This window comes from Gopherus evgoodei, chromosome 12 (assembly GCF_007399415.2).
Source record: "Gopherus evgoodei ecotype Sinaloan lineage chromosome 12, rGopEvg1_v1.p, whole genome shotgun sequence".
Taxonomy (NCBI): Eukaryota; Metazoa; Chordata; order Testudines; family Testudinidae; genus Gopherus; species Gopherus evgoodei.
The window spans coordinates 19,527,267-19,536,329 of record NC_044333.1 but is presented as its reverse complement, the minus strand read 5'-3'; positions in this window follow the sequence as shown (position 1 = coordinate 19,536,329).

Here is a 9,063-nt window from a genome sequence, read left to right as displayed (position 1 = left end):
ACCACGCCGCGTAACGCCACTATCCTCCCCCTGCTATAGAGCCCCGCCCCTGCCTGTCCCTCACGCACACGCCCCCTACCGGAGAGCCGCGCCTGCACCTCAAGGCTACGCCCCCTTCCCCGGCTTGGCTTGTGGGTCAATTCTGTGCGCCAGAGCAAGACAGGGGCGCACCGGGGGTGGGACAGGCAGCGCCATGGGGCCTTCTCAAGGCAAAGCAGAGTGCCTGCCCCAGCCTTCAGGCGGCCCTAGGCTGAGAGCAAAACCTGGAGAGGACTATGCTCTTACTCAGGACACCTGTAAGAACCTGCCATGCTACGGCCAGAGTTACACTCAGCAGCGTCCATTACAAACGGGCAGTTTGAGTTACAAATGCGTTTCTCAGGCTTTTACTTTTCAGTGTGAAATGTTCCGTGGTTGCTTCCTTCCACATTTCACAAGCGTTATTGGAGTTTCCCCTGAGATTTGTTTAGATTTACCTCTACCCCACATAGGCTGGCTGTTATCTCCCAGTAAATAAACAGGAAAAACGCTCAGTCATCATGGAACAGAGGTTCTAGAAAACTTGAGGCAATGTTAAAAATGAATCCAATATCACTTCTGCATTTTTTTTATCTTCCATATTATTTAGGTTGTGTTCCCACATTTTGTGTCTTTGTCATGCATTTAAAAGGAAGGGGTCACATGTTAGGGTTGTAAGTTGAAAGCTATAGTTCCTGTGATAGGTGTGAATAAGTGGTAAACAAGGCTTTCTATTTTAGGGAAGTTTCTGGGTTAGCTTATTCTGGCACATGAAGCATAATTTAGAATAGGGTTTAACCATGAGATTTGAAAACTATCTGAGGTTTGCCAGGGTAAAGAGAGTTTGGATAGGATGTTGCTACACATGCATTTTACAAAAATGAATCAGTCTGTGCTGCAAAGTTTGAGTCTAGATGTAGTCCAAATTCTTCAAAATACAAGCAGTTCATATGCATCATTTTGGTCCTGCCATGAGGGCAGGGGACTGGACTCGATGACCTCTCGAGGTCCCTTCCAGTCCTAGAGTCTATGAGTCTATGAATCACTAGATACATATAGGTGATTATACTGGATTATTCTTTAGTCTAGTATATTTCATTTTTTGGCTCTAGGCTTGTACTTACTGTTTCAGAAACATCTTCCTAATATCTTAGTAGTGATGATAAAATTATTTTGGCATCTTGTGCAAACATTAGCTATTATGATGGTGTTGCACTGGCCCACAGGAGCACAGAGTAATCTCCCATGAAGCTTGGGCCAGAGAAGTGTACCCTACCCCAAAAAAGGAAGGGAAGGAATCCTGACTGCATTTAATGAGTGACTTCTTCCTTTAAATCTTGCATGAAGACCAGCTGCTCAACCATCTACCCAGGTGAATCTCTTCAGATGTATTTGCCTCATTAGAGTGCTCTGGAATGTAGTGTAGGGGCTAGTAGCTCCAGGAAAGGAAGGCACTTGAGGCAGCTGTCTGCCTGCATATGTGCAGAGTATAGCCTTGTAAAGAGGGATGAAGAATTATCTAGTAGCCCTCCTCTTGCTCAAGTTTTGGGGGGATGGAGTTGGTTCAAATGTTGAGTTCCCCCAGTGTGCGAAGCCTGAAGTGAAGATGTTCCTATTGGTACCTCCCCTACTGCCTAGGAAGGAAATGTGAAAAGGCTGAGCCTCCAGAAGAGTATATAGGAGGTGGAGAACTGAAAAGCAGGATGTTCTGTGCAACATGGCCTTGAAGAGAAGACCATAGAGGTACTTTGATTTGATTTCTTGTGCTGGTGTGTGGCTCCTGTGAGGGAAGTGGATTTGAATTGATGCAACTGTCTGTCCTGTTCCACCTCCATACAATAACCTGATAGGGATGTGGTGGAAGAAGCTTCATGCTCCCTTCCCCTAACTTAGAAGGAGGGGGAGGGAATTTCTGGCTCTTCGGTAATGGATCCTGCTTGTAGGCCTAAATGCTGTCATAAATTGTTTAATATGATGCTTTTTACATGAGCCAGCACCTTTTAAAGTGAGGTAAATGGTAGCTAGGGGGGACAGGACAGCAAGTACAGAGAGGCATGTCTCTGCACATTTGAAAGAGATATGCCTCTCCCTGGAGATATTTCCCCTTCCCCACCTGTATGCCAGCCCACCACACTGTAGACTATTTGAGGCATGTGTTGCCTTTCCTGGGAGCCCCTTGTTGTCTCCCTCCTGTGCATAAGTAAATGTCAAACTATCACATAATCCAACAGCAAATTCATCTCTCAAAGTTATTTTCTTACTCTATGTAAGTGTTTTGAGCCTACTTTGAAATGGAGTAAAGAATCAACAGGCGAGATGAGTACAGTTTTACCAAACTGAAATAAAATAAGCAAAGGCCAAATATTAAGGAATTGCAAAGAAGGATTTTCTTCTGCTGATATCATTGCCAGCATATGTGCATCAAGTATCTAAGTGAAATATAAGGCGTGCTAAATGAAAATATACTCCAGGTATTGTTACCTTTGTTTTGGTTCTGTCTCTACCCATTCTTTCTGTCATCCCTTCCATCTTCTCCTTCACCACCACCCCCAACAAATTGATAGTAAACAAATATAATAATGCACTGACAGAGAAATGCATTAAAAATATAGTAGCTGCTACATCAAATAGCTGAGGAATTTCCTTACTATAGAATGATACAGTCTTTACCACTACCAAATAGGTTGTGTACAACAGGACTCAGTTAAAGTGAATGGTAGAATTCATATCTCTTCCAGCTGTTGTTTCAGGCTGTCTGCAGACTTAGGTAGAAGCATTTTTTTAATTAAAGCTGAGTTTCCAATTTCATCATGTGACTCCAGAAGCTGCTTATGACTTAATCTGACCCTGGTCTGTACCCAGATGATCCTGTCCAGATTTTACACTGAGCCCATCACAAGCTAGGACAGAACTTTGTGAGTTTAGAGCAGGGGTCAGCAACCTTTCAGACCTGTGGCGAGTCTTCATTTTTTCACTCTAATTTAAGGTTTCGTGTGCCAGTAATACATGTTATCATTTTTAGAAGGTCTCTTTCTGTAAGTCTATAATATATAACTAAACTATTGGTGTATGTAAAGTAAATAAGGTTTTAAAAATGTTTAAGAAGCTTATTTTAAAATTATATTAAAATGCAGAGCCCCCTGGACCCGTGGCTGCCAGGACCGGGCAGTGTGAGTGCCACTGAAAATCAGCTCGCGTGCTGCCTTTGGTACATGTGCCAAAGTTTGCCTGCCCCTGGTTTAGAGAGTATGATGTGAAGGCTCGAGTGCTGTAGACTTGATGATCAATAAGAATGACATTTGCAATTATATATTGCACTGCTCAGTCTCGGTGCCATGGTTTAAGTGTCAGGGTTCACAACAGATAGCACTTTTGCAGGAGGCACCCAGTATTGTATCTTGAAAGATCCCTAAGGGGGATCATGATAAGGGCCTAACAAATAAAGGTGAAAGACAATTCTTTAAAATATTTAAAGTTTCAAGTATAGATCTTGTTCCTTCAAATACTTGTGTGTGCTGATCTTTTAAGCATGTGAGTAATTACACACTTAACTTTAAGCAACTGATTTCAATGTATGTAAGCCTTTGCAAGTGGGGACTATAGTCCCCAATTTCAGTCAAAGAAAATGTAGCTAGAATTCTCCTGGGAAGTAACAGTACAGGCAAGATTATAAAAGAGGTGAGTCTGTTTGCATTCTTTGTAAACACCAAGCTCCCATTTGACTGGAGAGCATTTAGTTTGAAAAGACTTGAGGTTTCATACCTTCTAAAAAAAAAAAATGTCAAGTGATTTTTAAAATCTACTAGGACTAAGAATGGTTTTATGAATTTTTAAGAAATGTTTGTATGAGAGCAAGATTTATTTCCTTTTTAAGCATTCCACTTTGGTACTGGAAACCCAGACATGACAGTATTGTGTTAGAGAATCAGAAAGTGAAACTGATCAGTCTTGTTTCACTGGCAAAAAAATGCAAAGTTCATAAAATAGACTGCAAAAATTGTCAAAATATTTAAAATATCTTTTAATGTTAAGAGTCTACAATGCTACTACTAACACATAATAGTGCTCCTTCCTTCCTTTCTCTCCCTCAAAAATGAGAGCTGATGCAGTACCCTAAGGCCCAGATTGGCCTTTGCCCTGCCTCTAGTGTAAACATTATACCAGTGCAAAGTGGGTGTAAAATGCTGCCAAATTAGAATGTTAGCATTTTACGGCCACTTTGTAATTACTTTGCATTGGTGTAAATAATGGCACAAGGTGCATTTGGTTCTAAATCTTATACCTATCAATAAACCGGCAATGGAAGAAATAAGTTTCTCTTCATTCCTGCAATGATATTACAAATACTAAGGCCATGTCTACTCTGTGGGTGCTGTAACTATAGCACCATAGTATAAATGCTTCCTACAGTAACGAATGAGGTTTTTCCATCTCTGTATGAATTCACCTTCCAGAGTGGTGGTAGCTAAGTCAATGGAAGTATTTTCCCATCAACCTAGCCACAGCTACACCAGCTATTGGTCGACATAGTTACAGTGCTCAGAGTATGAATTTTTCACACCCCTGAGTGCCATAGCAATGCAGTGCTAATTTATAAGTGTAGATCAGGTCTAATTTTGGGAGGCAGATGTCCACGAACTAAAATAACTGATAGATTAATGGGCAAAAGAAACTGAATACATAGATAAAAGAGAAGTTACTTTTTTAATTCTTTATAATATTCAGGAAGCAATTAACAGGATAGCAAAACCCAAAGAATTGTTCAAAAGTCTATCAGAATAATAATTCTAACTCCTTTTAAGCATCACAACACACCTAAAGATAATTATGTATTTTATTCATTAGAAAAGGAAGATAAGGGAACATCAGCAAATAGTGAAAAGTAAGGAGATTCTGGCTGTATTTCTTGGATGGGCTAAAGAGGAAAAGAGAGTCCAAGGGCTTCCTCCCTCTCACTCAGGACTTGTCTTTAGTGAGAGTTAGTGGGCATAAAGCTGGGGTATAAAGGTACAGTGCAGGAGCCTGCTGTGCATTAAGTTGTCATGTGGACCCTGCTACTGTGCACTAAAAGTTCTGTAGTATACTCTGAGGTAAAGAAAAAAGCAGCATGTTAAGGTGCACTACACAATGTTTAGTACACTATAGCAGAGTCCATGTGATCAGCTAGTGTGTGACAAGCTAATATGCTGGAGATTTTATGTCCCTGTTTCCCATGCATATAGGCCTGGTCTACACCTAAATATTAGATCAATCTAGTTGAGTCATTTATGACTGTGAAAAATGTCACGCCCTGTGTGACTTGGTTAGGTTCACTAAACCCCCACTGTAGACCCAGACAGGCTGAAAAACTCCTTCTGTCAATGCAGGAAGTGTCTACGCTATAGTGGCACAGCTGCAGCGCTGTGACTGGGCTGCTGTAGTATAGATCTAGTCTAGGGTCTCCATGGAGACATGCCCTCAGCTATGAGAGAGGTTTTGTGGAGTTCCACCTTGGGAAGAGGAATGATCTAGGGCTGTGAGGGCCTGTGAAGCTCGGCCATATTTTCTCTGCAAAGGCACACCAAAGTCTTTCAAGTTACTGTAGGTGGAGTTTACTTTTAACTTGTTCAGCCTCCTCAGATGTGGGGGCGGTGGATGAGGTGGGAACTGTGGGATCAGCAGTGGCCAGGAGAGCACATTACATGAGCTGTACCTTCAAGAGATGGCAATGGAGAGAAGGGGGGGTGGGGGGGAAATCTTTGGTTTTCTCTCACGTGCCAGAAGACTTAGGATGATACTCAATTCTCATAGTATTTCCAGGTTCCATATATGGGTTATTCTCATGGGGGGGGGGGGGAAGAAGGTAGAAGGTCTACAGTGAACATTCAGTATCTTATATTGAGAGCTTGCTGAACAGAGCAAAAAAGTATTTGCAGATATTCTTGCAAATAGCCTCCCTCTTTTTCCCTGTTATTTTGTCCTTTTCATTCCTGTTTGTTTGTTTGTTCTCTCCACCTGTTGTCTCTCCTCATGTACTAAGTGTCAGTTTCAGAGCTGTAACCCCACTTGGTGGAGCCCTGCATTTCTCTCCCTCCTGACTAGGGTTTTAAGGTTGTGCTTCTCCCTATATGAGCTTGTGCCAATGCCTTTTTCTCCCAGGGCTATCAACGGTGTATTGCTGGCAGTTACAAGTTAACACACAGCCCTTTCTAAGCCAGCACATTTATTCTTAAGGTAAAAACATTACAGAGAAAACTTAAATAATAAAACCTATCCATCCTATGTGGCCCAAGTAGGCCAAAGTCTTTCCAACCTTTTCACAAATCCATTGGCTGGATTAGAAAAAAGGACCTAAGTCAGTTTCAATGCAGCCTTTTTAAGATAAAAGCTCGTTCTTTGCTTTCCTAGTCTCTGGAAACCCAGTTTAAACAAGTCTATGCAAATTTCCGCACGGGGGTGGGGTATCTTATCATGCTAAAATTTTATGCTTTTGAAGGCAGCAACTTTAAAAAACATATTATTACATGTTTGTACAGTGCCTAGCACAAAAGGGTCCTGATCCCTGGTTGAAGTTCTTGCCACATAATACAAATATTTACAGAAAACAAGGTGGTGTGAATATTATTTTGAATAAATATTCAGTGAATGCTTGTCCTGGAAAGGCTCTCCTGCCCATTTTGTGAAAGCTCTTTCTATTATTCATAGATTAGATTCCTCAAACAATTATGAATACTTGTGCGTACCTTGCACTTAGAAAAGGAACTCTGATTTTTAAGGACTAGATAGTCTCAAGTAGAGGAAAAATAACAGTATGACTTATTGTGAGGCTCTCATGCCTATGGACCAAGATTTCCTTCACACAGCTTGCATTACCAGTGGGGATTATACTAGAAAACAAGTCTTAAATAAGGTTATAGTGGGAAATAAATAACATTTTAGTTTATTAAGATTTACAGTATGAAACAGTTGAAAATGCTAATAATAGGTCTGACACAGGGCTCGAAATTATCCATGCTACTGGTGTGAAGCAATATTGCCAAATTTTGTAATTTTTTGTAATTATCACCTTTAGCAGTTTAAGTGGGTTGTTCTATTCAGTTTTCTGTATAAACTTTATTCTCTTCTCTTTTCAGAGTTTGCAGCAACAGTGTTTCTTTTGTTAAGGAAATCCTCTAGCATTCCCACACTACATAAACATTTGAACTGTAAGTACCCAGTCTTTTAATGTTTTTCAAAATTTTGTGATTACACTTGTCTGCACCCTTGAAACACCTTATTTTAACCTAATGTCCCACAGATCCTGTTGCAACTCTTTCCTTTTAATTCTAATTAGGGGTACCACTGTTTGCATTCCTAGAAGAAGAATTTCAGATTGTGATAAGGTGCTCAGTATTGAAGTGTGTGTGTAAAAGTAGAAATTCAGTGCACGTACACACCCCCTGGTTTTCATGTGTGCAAATGTCAGAGATTGCACAAACATTAGAATTTGTATGCTCAGAAGTCAGGGATACATACAAATGTGGTTTTGTTTGTTAGTTGTTTTTTTTTAATGTACACTTTTTTGAAAAGCTGTCTCATTAGATACAATATTCTGCAGACCATACAAACTGGTTAAACTATGAAGGGAAATATTCCTATTGTTTATTTCTTCTGAGGTTTATTTAGTGTATTATTTAATCTAGCTGAATGTGTATTCTGAACAAACAATTTCCTGTGTTCCAGAGAAGCATAGAAAGGATATTTTCCAGTGATACAACGGAGTATCAGCAATAATAAATTTTCAAATGTATCTAGCCGAGGGGTTCTCAAACATCATTGCACCCTGACCACTTTTGGCAACAAAAATTACTACATGACCCCAAGAGGGGGGACAGAAGCCTGAGCCGACTCGAGCTTTGTTGTCCTGGTGGTGCCAAAGCTGAAGACCAAGGGCTTCAGCCCCAGGCAGGGGCCTATAACCTGAGTCCCGCTGCCCAGGGCTAAAGTCCGGAGTCTTGGGCTTCTGCCCTGCTTGGTGGGACTTGGCTTGTTTGGCCCTCGACCCTAGCAAGTCTAAGCCAGCCCTGGCTACCCCATTAAAATGGGGTTGCGACCCACTTCGGGATCCCAACCCACATCTGAAGAACCACTGATCTAGCCCTATTCTTCGCAAATTATTTCATAACTATATAATGCTGTGTAAACTGTACATACATTAAGGTGTTCAGTGTTGTAGCTGTGTTGATCCCAGTATATTAGAGAAACAAGGTGGGTGAGGTAATAGCTTTTATTAGATCAACAATTGTTTGAAAGAGAGACACTTTCAAGCTTACACACAGCTCTTTTTCAGGCCTGGGAAAGGTACTCATAGGCCTGGTCTAACCTAAAAAGTTAGGTTGTCCCAGCTGTATTGCTCATGGATGTGAAAAATTTATACCCCTGAGCAATTTAGTTAAGCTGCCCTAACCCCTGTGTAGACAGTGCTATGTTGCCAGAAGAATTTTTCCATTGATCTTGCTACCCTTGTACTTAGTTGTAACACTTTGGGCTTGTCTAATCTTGAAACTCTACAGTGGCACAGCTGCAGCACTTAGTCAGTGTAGCTAATCCACCCCTTGCCCAAAGTGTCACAACTAAGTACAAGGGTAGAACAGATAAAGGGATAGTACATGCTGCAAGAAACTATTCAAGGTGAAGTTGGCAGTTAACTCCTTTACAGTTGTAGGATAAAAGAGGGTTCATATGTTACAGATTGTTGTAATGAGTCATAAATCCAGTATCTTTATTCAATCCATGATTTTTTTGGTATCTAGCAGAGTTATGAATTTAAGTTCCTAGGTTCATCTTTTGAAAATGTTGTGCAGGCTGGAAACCTGCATGGTCCTACACGTGTCTATAACAACATGTGGTGTACCTTATCCAGTGCACTAAATGTCTCAGCAACCTCTATGTACGTAAAAAAAAGAGACAATTACTACAGTCTCAGATGAATTCACCCAGAAAGATGATAGAAGACAAACACACCATATCACCCCGTGTGAGTACTTTTTACAAAATGATCACTCCATGTTTGACCTCTGTCCTCAT